This window comes from Choloepus didactylus, chromosome 6, assembly GCF_015220235.1.
Source record: "Choloepus didactylus isolate mChoDid1 chromosome 6, mChoDid1.pri, whole genome shotgun sequence".
Taxonomy (NCBI): Eukaryota; Metazoa; Chordata; class Mammalia; order Pilosa; family Megalonychidae; genus Choloepus; species Choloepus didactylus.
In genome coordinates, this window is record NC_051312.1 from 132,030,815 (window position 1) to 132,047,921 (window position 17,107).

Here is a 17,107-nt window from a genome sequence, read left to right on the forward strand (position 1 = left end):
ATCAAAAAAAATGAACCATCAATATGTTGCATACAAGAGACTCATCTTAGACACAGGGACACAAAGAAACTGAAAGTGAAAGGATGGAAAAAAATATTTCATGCAAGCCACAGGCAAAAGAAAGCAGGTGTAGCATTATTAATCTCAGATAAAATAGACTTCAAATGCAGGGATGTTTTGAGAGACAAAGAAGGCCACTACATGCTAAGAAAAGGGGCAATTCAACAAGAAGAAATAACAATCGTAAATGTCTATGCACCCAATCAAGGTGCCACAAAATACATGAGAGAAACACTGGCAAAACTAAAGGAAGCAATTGATGTTTCCACAATAATTGTGGGAGACTTCAACACATCACTCTCTCCTATAGATAGATCAACCAGACAGAAGACCAATAAGGAAATTGAAAACCTAAACAATCTGATAAATGAATTAGATTTAACAGACATATACAGGACATTACATCCCAAATCACCAGGATACACATACTTTTCTAGTGCTCATGGAACTTTCTCCAGAATAGATCATATGCTGGGACATAAAACAAGCCTCAATAAATTTAAAAAGATTGAAATTATTCAAAGCACATTCTCGACCACAATGGAATACAATTAGAAGTCAATAACCATCAGAGACTTAGAAAATTCACAAATACCTGGAGGGTAAACAACACACTCCTAAACAATCAGTGGGTTAAAGAAGAAATAGCAAGAGAAATTGCTAAATATATAGAGACAAATGAAAATGAGAACACAACATACCAAAACCTATGGGATGCAGCAAAAGCAGTGCTAAGGGGGAAATTTATAGCACTAAACGCATATATTAAAAAGGAAGAAAGAGCCAAAATCAAAGAACTAATGGATCAACTGAAGAAGCTAGAAAATGAACAGCAAACCAATCCTAAACCAAGTACAAGAAAAGAAATAACAAGGATTAAAGCAGAAATAAATGACATAGAGAACAAAAAAACAATAGAGAGGATAAATATCACCAAAAGTTGGTTCTTTGAGAAGATCAACAAGATTGACAAGCCCCTAGCTAGACTGACAAAATCAAAAAGAGAGAAGACCCATATAAACAAAATAATGAATGAAAAAGGTGACATAACTGCAGATCCTGAAGAAATTAAAAAAATTATAAGAGGATACTATGAACAACTGTATGGCAACAAACTGGATAATGTAGAGGAAATGGACAATTTCCTGGAAACATATGAACAACCTAGACTGACCAGAGAAGAAATAGAAGACCTCAACCAACCCATCACAAGCAAAGAGATCCAATCAGTCATCAAAAATCTTCCCACAAATAAATGCCCAGGGCCAGATGGCTTCACAGGGGAATTCTACCAAACTTTCCAGAAAGAACTGACACCAGTCTTACTCAAACTCTTTCAAAACATTGAAGAAAATGGAACACTACCTAACTCATTTTATGAAGCTAACATCAATCTAATACCAAAACCAGGCAAAGATGCTACAAAAAAGGAAAACTACCGGCCAATCTCCCTAATGAATATAGATGCAAAAATCCTCAACAAAATACTTGCAAATCGAATCCAAAGACACATTAAAAAAATCATACACCATGACCAAGTGGGGTTTATTCCAGGCATACAAGGATTGTTCAACATAAGAAAATCAATCAATGTATTACAACACATTAACAAGTCAAAAGGGAAAAATCAATTGATCATCTCAATAGATGCTGAAAAAGCATTTGACAAAATCCAACATCCCTTTTTGATAAAAACACTTCAAAAGGTAGGAATTGAAGGAAACTTCCTCAACATGATAAAGAGCATATATGAAAAACCCACAGCCAGCATAGTACTCAATGGTGAGAGACTGAAAGCCTTCCCTCTAAGATCAGGAACAAGACAAGGATGCCCGCTGTCACCACTGTTATTCAACATTGTGCTGGAAGTGCTAGCCAGGGCAATCCGGCAAGACAAAGAAATAAAAGGCATCCAAATTGGAAAAAAAGAAGTAAAACTGTCATTGTTTGCAGATGATATGATCTTATATCTGGAAAACCCTGAGAAATCGACGATACAGCTACTAGAGCTAATAAACAAATTTAGCAAAGTAGCGGGATACAAGATTAATGCACATAAGTCAGTAATGTTTCTATATGCTAGAAATGAACAAACTGAAGAGACACTCAAGAAAAAGATACCATTTTCAATAGCAACTAAAAAAATCAAGTACCTAGGAATAAACTTAACCAAAGATGTGAAAGACCTATACAAAGAAAACTACATAACTCTACTAAAAGAAATAGAAGGGGACCTTAAAAGATGGAAAAATATTCCATGTTCATGGATAGGAAGACTAAATGTCATTAAGATGTCAATTCTACCCAAACTCATCTACAGATTCAATGCAATCCCAATCAAAATTCCAACAACCTGCTTTGCAGACTTGGAAAAGCTAGTTATCAAATTTATTTGGAAAGGGAAGATGCCTCAAATTGCTAAAGACACTCTAAAAAAGAAAAACGAAGTGGGAGGACTTACACTCCCTGACTTTGAAGCTTATTATAAAGCCACAGTTGCCAAAACAGCATGGTACTGGCACAAAGATAGACATATAGATCAATGGAATCGAATTGAGAATTCAGAGATAGACCCTCAGATCTATGGCCGACTGATCTTTGATAAGGCCCCCAAAGTCACTGAACTGAGTCATAATGGTCTTTTCAACTAATGGGACTGGGAGAGTTGGATATCCATATCCAAAAGAATGAAAGAGGACCTCTACCTCACCCCCTACACAAAAATTAACTCAAAATGGACCAAAGATCTCAATATAAAAGAAAGTACCATAAAACTCCTAGAAGATAATGTAGGAAAACATCTTCAAGACCTTGTATTAGGCGGCCACTTCCTAGACTTTACACCCAAAGCACAAGCAACAAAAGAGAAAATAGATAAATGGGAACTCCTCAAGCTTAGAAGTTTCTGCACCTCAAAGGAATTTCTCAAAAACGTAAAGAGGCAGCCAACTCAATGGGAAAAAATTTTTGGAAACCATGTATCTGACAAAAGACTGATATCTTGCATATATAAAGAAATCCTACAACTCAATGACAATAGTACAGTCGGCCCAATTATAAAATGGGCAAAAGATATGAAAAGACAGTTCTCTGAAGAGGAAATACAAATGGCCAAGAAACACATGAAAAAATGTTCAGCTTCACTAGCTATTAGAGAGATGCAAATTAAGACCACAATGAGATACCATCTAACACCTATTAGAGTGGCTGCCATTAAACAAACAGGAAACTACAAATGCTGGAGGGGATGTGGAGAAATTGGAACTCTTATTCATTGTTGGTGGGACTGTATAATGGTTCAGCCACTCTGGAAGTTAGTCTGGCAGTTCCTTAGAAAACTAGAAATAGAGTTACCATTCGATCCAGCGATTGCACTTCTCGGTATATACCTGGAAGATCGGAAAGCAGTGACACAAACAGATATCTGCACGCCAATGTTCATAGCAGCATTATTCACAATTGCCAAGAGATGGAAACAACCCAAATGTCCTTCAACAGATGAGTGGATAAATAAAATGTGGTATATACACACGATGGAATACTACACGGCAGTAAGAAGGAACGATCTCGTGAAACATATGACAACATGGATGAACCTTGAAGACATAATGCTGAGCGAAATAAGCCAGGCACAAAAAGAGAAATATTATATGCTACCACTAATGTGAACTTTGAAAAATGTAAAACAAATGGTTTATAATGTAGAATGTAGGGGAACTAGCAATAGAGAGCAATTAAGGAAGGGGGAACAATAATCCAAGAAGAACAGATAAGCTATTTAACGTTCTGGGGATGCCCAGGAATGACTATGGTCTGTTAATTTCTGATGGATATAGTAGGAGCAAGTCCACAGAAATGTTGCTATATTAGGTAACTTTCTTGGGGTAAAGTAGGAACATGTTGGAAGTTAAGCAGTTATCTTAGGTTAGTTGTCTTTTTCTTATTCCCTTGTTATGGTCTCTTTGAAATGTTCTTTTATTGTATGTTTGTTTTCTTTTTAACTTTTTTTTCATACAGTTGATTTAAAAAAGAAGGGAAAGTTTAAAAAAAAAAAAAAAAGAAAAAAGACAAACAAGTTAAAAAAAAAAAAAAAAGATGTAGTGCCCCCTTGAGGAGCCTGTGGAGAATGCAGGGGTATTCGCCTTCCCCACCTCCATGGTTGCTAACATGACCACAGACATAGGGGACTGGTGGTTTGAAGGGTTGAGCCCTCTACCACAGGTTTTACCCTTGGGAAGACGGTTGCTTCAAAGGAGAGGCTAGGCCTCCCTATGGTTGTGCCTAAGAGCCTCCTCCCAAATGCCTCTTTGTTGCTCAGATGTGGCCCTGTCTCTCTAGCTAAGCCAACTTGAAAGGTGAAATCACTGCCCTCCCCCCTACGTGGGATCAGACACCCAGGGGAGTGAATCTCCCTGGCAACGTGGAATATGACTCCCGGGGAGGAATGTAGACCTGGCATCGTGGGACGGAGAACATCTTCTTGACCAAAAGGGGGATGTGAAAGGAAATGAAATAAGCTTCAGTGGCAGAGAGATTCCAAAAGGAGCCGAGAGGTCACTCTGGTGGGCACTCTTATGCACACTTTAGACAACACCTTTTTAGGTTCTAAAGAATTGGGGTAGCTGGTGGTGGATACCTGAAACTATCAAACTACAACCCAGAACCCATGAATCTCGAAGACAGTTGTATAAAAGTGTAGCTTATGAGGGGTGACAATGGGATTGGGAAAGCCATAAGGACCACACTCCACTTTGTCTAGTTTATGGATGGATGAGTAGAAAAATAGGGGAAGGAAACAAACAGACAAAGGTACCCAGTGTTCTTTTTTACTTCAATTGCTCTTTTTCACTCTAATTATTATTCGTGTTATTTTTGTGTGTGTGCTAATGAAGGTGTCAGGGATTGATTTGGGTGATGAATGTACCACTATGTAATGGTACTGTAAACAATCGAAAGGACGATTTGTTTTGTATGACTGCGTGGTATGTGAATATATCTCAATAAAATGAAGATAAAAAAAAAAAGTAAACAACTTTCTGTATATATGTTATATGTTACAATAATGGAAATAACTGAAATTGTGGCACTGTAACCTATAACATTCTTTGAAATTTGCTCTCTAACTACTTGTTAAATCGTACTTTGAAAGTTACCACTGTTTGTATAAATGTTAAAGTTCACAATAATAAAATGCATTTGAAAAAAAAAAAAAAAGAAATAGAAGATCTAAACAGCCTAATGACAAATAAATAGATTGAATCAAAAATAAAAAAACTTCCTGTATTAGTTAGGGTTCTCTAGGGAAACAGAACCAACAGAAGATATCTGTAAATATGAAATTTTATAAAAGCGTCTTATGCAAACATGGGGATGGATGAGTCCAAATTCTGTAGGGCAGGCCACAAGCTGGCAACTCCAATGAAGGTCCCTGATGAACTCCCCAGGAGAGGCTGGCTGGTCGAAGAAGAAGTAAAGTTCTCTCTTCTCCCTTAGAAGTCGTCAACTGATTGGATTTTCTCATTGTGGAAGGCACTTCCTTAGTTGATCATAGATATAATCAGCCACAGATGCAATCAGTTGACTGATGATTTAATAAACCAGCCATGAAATGTCCTTGCAGTAATGGTTAGGCTAGTGCTTGCTTGACCAGACAACTGGGCACCATCACCTGGGACCCAGTTGACACATGGCCCTAACCATCACACCTCCCAACAAAGAAAAGTCCAGGACCGGATGACTTCACTGGTGAACTTTACCAAACATTCCAGAAAGAATTAACACCAACCTTTCTCAAACACTTCAAAAATCAAACAGGTGGTGTTCTAGTTTGCTAATGCTGCAGAATGCAAAACACCAGAGATGGATTGGCTTTTATAAAAAGGGGGTTTATTTGGCTATACAGTTACAGTCTTAAGGCCATAAAGTGTCCAAGGTAACACATCTGTAATTGGGTACCTTCACTGGAGGATGGCCAATGGCGTCCAGAAAACCTCTGTTAGCTGGGAAGGCACGTGGCTGGCGTCTGCTCCAAAGTTCTGGTTTCAAAATGGCTTTCTCCCAGGACGTTCCTTTCTAGCAAGCTTGCTCCTCTTCAAAACGTTACTCACAGCTGCACTCAGTTTTCTCTCCTTGAGCCAGCTCATTTATATGGCTCCACTGATCAAGGCCCACCCCGAATGGGTGGGGCCATGCCTCCATGGAAATATCCCATCAGTTATCATCTACAGTTGGGTGGGGCGCATCTCCATGCAAACAACCTAATCCAAACGTTCCAAGTTAATCCCCACCATTATGTCTGCCCCACAAGATTGCATCAAAGAATATGGCTTTTTCTGGGGGACGTAATACATTCAAACCGACACAGGTGGAAAATCTTCCTAATTCATTCTATGAGGCCAGCATTGCCCTAATACCAAGCCGGATAGAAATATCACAAGAAAAGAAAATTATAGACTAATACCCCTTATAAATATAGATGCAAATATCCTAAAAACAAAAAAAAAGACTAGCAAACTGAAACCAATGTACATGAAAAACATTATACACCATGATCAAGTGCAATTTATTACAGAAGTGCAAGTGTAGTTCAACATAAGAAAATTAAGCAGTGTAATACATCACCTTAATAGAATGAAAGAAAAAAAAAACACATATTCATCTCAATTGACACAGATAAGGCATTTGACAAAATCCAGCACCATTTATTGATTTTTAAAAAATAACACTCAGAAAGAAATGAATAGAAGGGAACTTCCTGAACATGATAAAGGATATATATGAAAAACCCATTGCTAACATCATACTCAATAGTGAAAGACTCATAGCTTTCCCTCTAAGATCAGGAACAAAAGAAGGGTGCCTGCTATCTATAATGTTATTCAACATTATACTGGAAGTGCCATCAAGAGGAATTTGGGATTCAAAAGAAATAAAGGGCATTAAATTGGAAAGGAGGATCTACCCCTATTTCAGATAAAATGTTCCTATATAGAGAAAATCCAGAAAAATCTATAAGAAAGCTACTAGATCTTATAAATGAATTCAGCAAAGTGGCAGGGTACAAGATCAATATGCAAAATCTGTGGTGTTTCTATACAACAGCAAAGAAAAATCTGAAAAGGAAATCAAGGAACCAATTCCATTTACAATAGAAACTAAAAGAATAAAATATCTAGGAATAAATTTAACCAAGGATGTAAAGGAGTTGTTTGCAGAAAACTACAAATCACTAATGAAAGAAATTAATGAAGTTCCACATAAACAGAAAGATCTTGCACGCTCATGGGCTGGAAAAATTAATGTCATTAAGATGTCAATACCCAAAGTGATTTACAGATTTAACACAATCCCAATCAAAATTCCAACAGTCTTCTTCACAGAAACAGAAAAGCTAATCATCAAATTCATATGGAAGGGGAAGCAACCCTGAATAACCAAAGCTATTGTATTTTCAACAAACAGTGCTGGGAAAACAGAATATCCACATGCAAAATAATGAAAGGGACACCTATCTCCACACTGTATACAAAAATTAAGGAATCAAAAACCTAAATATAGGAGCCGAAACTATAAAACTTATAGAAGAAAACATAGGGAAATATCTTTTGGGCCTTTTATTAGGCATTGTATTCTTACACTTTGCATGAAAATCATGAGCAAAAAATAAAAAAAGATAAATTGGACTTCATCAAAATTAAAGACTTAAGTGCATCAAAGGACATCATAAAGAAAGTGAAAAGACAACCACAGAACAGGAGAAAATAATTGCAAACCATATATCTGATAAGGGCTTAATACCCAGAATATATAAAGAACTGCTACAACTTGACCACAAAAAAGGCAAACAATCTGATTTAAAAATGGGCAAAGGACTTGAAAAGACATTTCTCCCAAGATGAGTAATAAGCACATGAAATGTTGAACATTATTAGCCATTAGAAAAATGCAAATCAAAACCACAGTGAGAAACCACCTCACACTTACTTGAATGGCTACATTAAAAAACAGAAAATATAAGTGCTGACAAGGATACAGAGAAATAGGAACCCTACATTGTTAGTGGGAATGTAAAATGGTACAACCACTGTGGAAAATGTTTTGGCAGTTCCTCAGGAAGTTAAACTTCAAACTACTATATAAGCCAGGAATCTCACTTCCAGGTATATACCCAAAAGAATTGAAAACAGGTATTTGGACAGACATTTGTACACTAATGTCCATAGCAACATTATTCATGATAGTCAAAAGGTGGAAGAAATCCAAATGTCCACCTGCAGATGAAAGGATAAACAAAATGTGGCATATACATACAATGGAAAAATCACTCAGCCCTAAAAAGGAATCAAGTTCTGCTACATGCTACTCCATAGATGAACACCGAAGACATATTGAGTAAAATAAGTCAGACACAAATGGACAGATATTGTATGATTCCACTTATATGAAATAATTATAATATCCAAATTCATAGAGGCAAAATGTAGAATTTAGGTTACCAGGTGCAGGGGGTGGGGTAGAAATGGGAGTTAATGCATAATGGGTGTAGATTTCTGTTTGAGGTGATGGGAAAGTTCTGATAATGGTTGGTGGTGAGCATTGTTCAACATCATGAATGTGATTAATTCCTCTGAATGGTATGCTTGGGAGTGGTTGAGATGGAAAAGTTTATGTTGTATATATGTTTCTGCAACTTATAAAAGGGTGACTAAAGAGATAATGACAATTAAATGCAATTGATGATACTGGATTAGATCTAATAGTGGAGGGGGAAAAGGACATTATTGGGACATATGAAAAAACTGAACATAAACTGTGAGCTTTATACCAATGTTAAATTTCTTGATCTTGATAACTGTAATTAAGACAGTTACAAAAGTGAGTATCTTTGTTTTTAGGGAATATACGTGGAAGTATTAAGTATTCAAGAAGCATGGTTTATCAACTTCCTTTCAAATGTTTAGAAAATAGATACAGACAGACATACAGATACAGATAAATAGATTAGATTAGATGCATAGATAGATAAATGACAGATGGATGAATAGATATGGATAGACAGATTGATATAGAAAGTGTATCAAAATATTAAAAGTTGGTGCATCTGGGTATCTGGGTGGGAGGTATGTTGGAGTTGTCTGTAAGTGTTTGGTATTATTTTTGCAACTATCCTATAAACCCGAAATTATTTCAAAATAAAAAGTATTAAAAAACATGAAATACCAATGGGAAGTCACTGATCATGGAACTGGAAAAGATTTGCTAAATGGGCTCTTAGAAGCCAGTATGAAATAGACAAGGACATGGGAAAGGCTTTACAAGCTAAGGAATTGAGATTCTGTCCTATGCAAGACAAGGGGCCACTGAAGGACTATAGAGCTAAACAATGACATGACAAGCTTTGCCTTAAGAAAAATAAGTGAAAACTGTGTGCATGTGTGTGACATGTATATGGCGGGGATGGGTTTGAAGAGAGAAGTGATCAAAATTAGGAGACTAGTTAGGAGAGTGGTTCTCAATCCTAGCCACATGCCACATGTTAGAATTGCTTGTGGCATTAAAAAAAAAAAAAAAAATCTCAGACCTCAATCCTGAAAATAATAATTAAATCTGTCTGGGGCTGAGCCTAGGCTTCAGTACTTTTTAAATGCTTCTCAGTTTATATTTATATACAGCATGGGTTGTAAGGCACTGAGCTAGGATACTATTGCTCTAAAACATGTCATCTCTTTATGCAATTTGCATGTTTTGCCTTGGGAATCTCTGCAGCTCTACCTCCAAACACTCTTTGCTTGGTTCTGCCCATTCTGGGTTGCTGGGCTTTTTCTTCAGAGTCATTTCTTTCCCTTTTCCTCTCTTGAGGTCTTTCTCTATCTTCTCTCTTTTTTAAAAAAATTCAGTTTTATTGAGATATATTCACATATCATACAATCAGCCATGGTGTGCAATCACCTGTTCACAGTACCATCATATAGTTGGGCATTCATCGCCCCAATCTATTTTTTGAACATTTTCCTTATACCAGAAAAAGTAAAAATATGGATAAGAATAAAAGTAAAAAAGAACACTCAAACCATCCCCCCCATCCCAACCTATTTTTCATTTAGTTTTTGTCCCGATTTTTCTACACATCCATCCATACACTGGATAAAGGGAGTATGATCCACAAGGCTTTCACAATAACACTGTCACCCCTTGTAAGCTACATTGTTATACAATCATCTTCAAGAGTCAAGTCTCCTGGGTTGCACTTTGATAGTTTCAAGTATTTACTTCTAGCTATTCCAATACATTAAAACCTAAAGAGGGTTATCTATATAATGTGTAAGAATGCCCAGCAGAGTGACCTCTCGACTCCATTTGAAATCGCTCAGCCATTTCGCATCCCCCTTTTGGTCAAGAAGATGTTCTCAATTCCACGATGTTGGGTCCATCTTCATCCCTGGGAGTCATATCCTGCTTTCCCAGGGAGATTTACACCCCTGGGAGTCAGGTCCCACATAGGGGGAAGGGCAGTGAGTTCACCTGCTGAGTTTCTCCATCTTCTTTTGCTTCCAGCTTGGTGTCACTCAGGAGCCAAATAACCAGTATCCCTTGGTTTAATGCCTCTCTGCTATGAGACAGCCCTGACCACTCCACTCCAAGGCCTGGCTACCAAAACTCCAACACAGGATCCTAAGCCTTCTTGAAAGAAGAAAGTTACGAAAAAGTCCAGGTAGGAGAAGATCAATCAATGAATCCCTCCACTGGGGTAGTGGCTGTGACGGTGGCAAGGAAATATTAATAACATAATAATGATCTCACAATGACTCTATGAGGTAGTACTGTTATTATAATTCCCGTTTCATGTATGGGGAAATTGGAGCACAGAGAAAACAAGTAACTTACCCAATGTCACCCGTTGGAAGTGGCAGAGCCAACATTCAGTCTCATATGAGATGGCTCAAGGGGCCATCTTCCCTGCCACGACACTCTTCCACCTCTTTCAAGAAATGCATAGGTAGAGTGGAGGAGACTTGGTTATTCACTGTATGTAAACAGAGGGAGAAGGGGAAGTCCACTTCCATGTCACTGGTGTGGACATTCAAGTGGGTAGGGGTCCCACCACCTAAAACCGAGCATTCAGGAAGAAAAGACATTCTGCAGGCTACAAGCTTGGACATGTTGGTTTGAAATGCTGTGGGAGATGTCCAGTAAATAGTTGTGTATGAAGATCTGAGGAAAGGAAATCTGAGTTGGAAACAGATTTTTGTGGTTTGTCAAGATTGAGGTGGTAGTTAAAGCCACGGGAATAGGTTCAATTGCTACAATTACCCAGGAAAGGTTTGTAGACTTGAGAAGAGAAGAGAGTCAAAGTCAAGGACCATAGAGACCAAAAATATTTAATAAGACCCAATTAGAGCACCCTGATCATGAAAAGTTAGAGGTAGATACTCCAGAAGTGGATGATCTAGGGGACCAAGGAAGTGGATTACTTCCAGAAAGGGGGGTGGGAATTGATCAACATTATCAAATACTCCTGGGGCACAAGTGAAAAAGGACAGAAAAGCAGACCAGACTTGAACATGGGTCCCTGCTAACTTTTGCCAGAGCAATTTTAGTGGGGTGGTAAAATGGTGAAAGTAGTAAGTTATAGGGTATATGAGAAGTGAAGACTATATATATGCAGTGAAGGGTATATAGAACATACATACTCACATATATGTATATGCATGTTTATATACACACATATATACACATGTGCAGGTTTATACATGTGTGGAGATGGGAATGATAAACCCTGAACGGAAAGGTCATATGGTTACAGAGATTACCAAATATTCCTTTTTTGGGGGTTAGAGGTAGGTATAGTTCACTCATACCCTCTAAGGGAATATTGGGATGAATTGTACAAGAACTAATGGAAAAGTTTTCTAACAAGAACTGAAAATCCAGCTCATACTCGAAACTCCATATTTCTAATCATCTTAATTTGCAGGACTGTACAATTTTCTTCAGCTCTACTCAGTCATATAGGTTTAGAGGTCTTGGGGGAAGATTGCAGATTGGATTTGGAGACAGTACCATGTAAGAAAGTGGGAGCAAAATAGTTGAGGTTGCAAGTGAATAATTCAAGGAAACAACTGTGGTTTTAATGGTTGATAAGAAGATAATGGAATTAAAAGGTAGCTGATGGATGAAAGGAAAATGAGAGATTCAAGGAACTGGAGACATCAGTAGGATTGAAGAACAACTACAATGGGAATTAAGAAGTAAAAGAGCTGAAACAATTGTTTTGGCAAAGACCAAGGCTCTGGCTAGGTGATAACTAGGAGATATGTGTGTGTGTGTGTCTTCATATATATATATATGAAGCAATATAATTATATAATAGTGGAAGCATGTTCACTGGAGTGGTGAAGATCAAGGAACTGAGAAGCTATTGTGTTGGATCAACTCTCCAAGAATGCTGAAACGTCTCTGTAGGATGGGATACAGAGGAAGACAATGGTAAGTGCCTATGGAAAGGTAATTACATATAAGGGCATGTAAGGGTCTGTGGAGTTACAGCCCCTTTCAGGCCTCAGGCAACTTACCTCTTCTGCCTCTTCTCCACACCAGGATCTCACTCTGCTTCCCTTGCCTCTTTAACTGAGGCCATACCCATTCTGTTGCCTGGGGCTCTAGCTCTCCAAATCTGGCTGCAGAGTGAAACAGCCTTCCCAGCTCCCAGTTCCCTGCTGCTCCTGAAGACGAGCCTTCAGGGCCTTTTGGTTCTGAGGTTTTTTATTGCTGATTGCTGTCAGGAACCGAAATGGAAGTGACAGGTACCAAATGCAGGAAGCTGCACAGTTTCTCAAATCTTACACCATTCTCTCTGGCATGATCTCTGGGGTGTATCTTCTGACTCATTTCTGGCAGGCACAATGGAAACTGCCTGGCACTTGCTTTCTTCTTGAATTCCCAAGAGTGGGACTCAGCAAACCAAATCCTTTGCCTGCCCTCAACCTCTCTCTGAAGGGCAGGCCAGCCTTGACTCTTGAAGATGATTGTATAACTATGTAGCGTACATGGTGCGACTGTGTGATTGTGGCTCACACTCTCTTTATCCAGTATAAGAACAGATAAGTAGAAAAATGAGAACAAAAACTAAATGAAAAATAGGGTGGGATGGGGGGGATGGAATGCTTTGGGTGTTCTTTTTTTACTTTTATTTTTATTCTTATTTTTATTTTTTTTGGAGTAAGGAAAATATTCAAAAATTGATTGTGGTGATGAATGCCCAACTACATGATGGTACTGTGAACAATTGATTGTACACTGTGGATGATCATATGGTATGTGAATATATCTCAATAAAACTGAATTTAAAAAAAAAGAAACCTACTGGGATTTCCATAGGATTTGCTTGAATTTATAAATTAAATTGGGGAGAACTGGCATCTTAACAATATTGAATCTTCTGATCCCTGAACATGGTATGCCACACCATTTATTTAGGTATCTTTGAATTTCTATCAGCAATATTTTGTAGTGTTCAGTGTATTGATCTTGTACATATTTTGTTAGATTTATGCCTGCATATTTTCCTATTTTGGATGTTTTTGTGAATGTATTATTTTTATTTCATTTTTGAATTGTTCATTGCTAACATATAAAAATAAAATTTATATTTATATATTGCTCCTATATCCTTAACTTGCTAAAGTGACTTATTTGTTCTAGTAGCTTTTATCATAGATTCCTTAGAATTTTCTGTATATAGCATAATATCATCTGCAAATAAACATCAATATTACTTACTTCCAAGTTGTTTTCTTTAAGGAAATAGCTTTATTTATATATACTTGATATATAATAAACTATACTTATTTCAAGTATACAATCTGGTAAGTTTTGACACATTTGTACACACCAAGAATCCATTGTCAAAATCAAGGTAGTGAATATAGCCAACAATTCCCAAATTTTTCTCATGCCTCTTTGTAAACCTTCCTGCTCACCTCCCCATCCTCTCTAGGCAAATGACTGAACCATACAGTATGGGCTCTTTTTCTGTCTGACTTCTTTTACTCAACACAGTTATTTTGATATTCATCCATATTGTTGTGTATACCAATAGGACATTCTTTTTCATTGCTGAGTATTATTCCATGGAATACCACAAGAATTTTCTGTTATGCTTTCTTTTACAAATTTTGCAGTTTAGAATTTTGCGTTTTTGCCTTAAACATTTAGGACTATGATGCATTTTGAGTTCATTTCTGTATATAGTGCAGAGCATGGATTGAAGTTCACTTCTTTCACATATGGGTATCCAAATGTCCTGAATCATTTGTTGAAAGAACTATCCTTCATCCACTGAATTACCTTTACAACATTATAAAAATCATTTGTCCATATATGTGTTATTCTGTTTCAGAACTCTTCTAGTTCACTGACCCATTTGTCAGTCTTTACACAGATGTCATGGTGTCTTCTTTACTACAGCATTAAAATAAGTCTTAAAATCAGGTAGTATTAGTGCTCCAACTTTGATCCTTTCAATGTTGTTTTGACTATTCTACACCCTTTGCTATTCCATATATTTTTTAGAATCAGCTTACGTTTTCATCCCAAAAAAAGCTTGCAGGGATTTTAATTTGGATGTTACTGAATCCATAGGTAATCTGGAGAAAATTGACATCTCAACAATATTGAACGAGGTATAGTGCTCCATTTATTTGGGCTTCCTTAATTGCTCTTAGTAATGTTTTGTAGTTTTCAGTGTATAGGTCCTGCACATCTTTGGTCAGATTTTTCCCTGTTTCACATTTTGGATGCAATTATAAACAGAGTATATTTTAAACTTCAGCTTCCATTTATAAATTCCTAGTACATACAAATGCAATAGATTTTTGTATATTGATCTTGTATCCTTCAATCTTGCTTAACTCACTGATGAATCCTAGTAATTTTTCTATGTAGATCCCATCAGATTTTCTAAATAGACTATCATGTCACATGCAGATAAAGACAATTTTTTTCTTCTCACAATCTTTATGCCTTTTGTTTCCTCTTATTTTCTTTTCTTGCTCTATTGCACTGGCTAGAATATCTAGTATAATGTTGAATAGAAGTGGTGAAAGTAACCATCCTTGCATTCGCTCTAATTTTAGAGGAAAAACCTTAAGTCATTCACCATTAATTATATTAGCTGTAGGCTTCTTATAGATGCTTTTTATCATTGATGAAATTCCCTTCTATTTTTTTAGTTTTTTAGTTGTTAGTTTTAACAGAAATGGACATTAGACTTTGTCAAATGCATTTACTGCATCTATTAAGATGATCATATGGCTTTTCTTTCTTAGTTTGTTAATATGAGTTATAGTGTTTACTTTTTAAACCAACCTTTCATTCATGAAATAAACCTTACTAGAGCATTATGTATTCTTCTTTTCATATATTGTTGGATTTGACTTGCTGAAATGTTGTCGGCAATTTTTGCATCTATATTCTTAAGGGTTATTTGTCTGTAAGTTGTCTTTAATGTGCCCAGAGAAATATTTGCCCAATCCAAAATCACAAGTATTTTTTTCTAGAAGTGTTATAGTTTTAGGTTTTACATTTAAGCATATGATGCATTTCAAGTTAATTTTTGTATGTTCTGTATGTGAAGTTTTCTTTGGGGGGGGGTGGGGTGGGAATCGTTGCCTGCATATGAATGTCCAATTTTTCCAGCACTATTTGTTGAAAACACTACCCTTGTTCCATTGAATTGCATTGGCACTTTGTCAAAATCAATTGACCGTATATTTGTTGGCCTATTTCTGAATTTTCTAATCTGTTACATTGATCTATGTATCTATCTTTTTGCCACTACCATACTGTCTTGATTACTGTAGCTCTTTATAGTGAGTATTAGAGTGAATCTTTATTCACTTTATTCTTCTTTTTAAACATTTTTGGCTATTATCCTGGGTGTGTGTATTAGTTATCAGTGGCTGCATACTAATTTAGTCCAAAACTTAGAAGCTTAAAAAAACAAACATTTATTATCTCACAATTTCTTTAGGTCAGGGATTCAGAGCAGCTTAATTGGGATTTTCTGGATAAATATCTCATGAGATTACAGTCAAGATGTCAGCCAGGACTACTGTCAACTGAAGGGTTGACTGGGCTAGAGGATCCATTTACAATTTCACTCACCATCTAAACTCCTCCGTAGGCTGCTCATGATATGGCAGCTGATTTCCCCCAAAGTGAGTAATGCGAGAGAGGCAGAGAGAGAGATGACAGATCCATCGAGATGGAAGTTGCTGTGTCTTTTATAACCTATGCTCAACAGTGATACCCTCTGGGCCTGGAATTTATTTTATTGGAAGCCTTACAAATACAAATTCTATTACTATAATGAATATGGAAGTATGCAAGTTATCTGTTTCTTCTTGTGTGATTTTTCTAAATTGTATATTTCATGGAATTTGTCCATATCTTGTTTTAGAATTCATTGGCATAATGTTCATAATATTCCCTTGTTATTCTCTTAATGGCCACAGAATTTGCAGTGATGTTTCTTCTTTCATTTGTGATATTATTAAGATGTGTTTTTCTTTTGTTTTTGACCAGGTCTGGTTAGAGGTTTATCTAGTTTGTTGATCTTTTAAAAGAACCATCTTTTGATTCCATTGTTTTTCTCTATTAATTTTCTCATTTTAATTTCATTTATTCCTTATCTTTTAATTCTCATTTCCTCTCTTCTGCTTGCTTTAAGTTTAATTTGTCATACTTTTTTTTGTCTCTTAAGGTGAAAACTTAGATCATTTATTTGAACACTTTCTTATTTTCTAATGTATATATTTAATGCTATAAATTTCCCCTTAAGCACAGCTTTACCTGTATGCCAAAGGTTTAGATTTTCTATGTTTTCATTTTCATTAAATTACAAGTGTTTGTCAATTTCCCTTGCAGCTTCCTTTTTGATACATGGGTTATTGTATTAACTTGCAGATATTTTGGAATTTTTTGTATCTTTCTGTTATTATTTCTACTTTAATTCCATCAAATCAGAGAAAATAGTTACGTTATTTTA

At 36.5% G+C, this 17,107-nt stretch overlaps 1 long non-coding RNA gene across 1 annotated transcript in view; it reads left to right on the plus strand.

The window, feature by feature from the left end:
• LOC119537657 overlaps window positions 1-17,107 on the plus strand; it is a 66,944-nt gene that overhangs the window by 15,769 nt on the left and 34,068 nt on the right. Inside the window, exon 2 of the long non-coding RNA XR_005217451.1 lies at window positions 10,615-10,771. This is a non-coding gene — a long non-coding RNA (uncharacterized LOC119537657). The remainder of the gene's footprint in view (window positions 1-10,614; window positions 10,772-17,107) is intronic.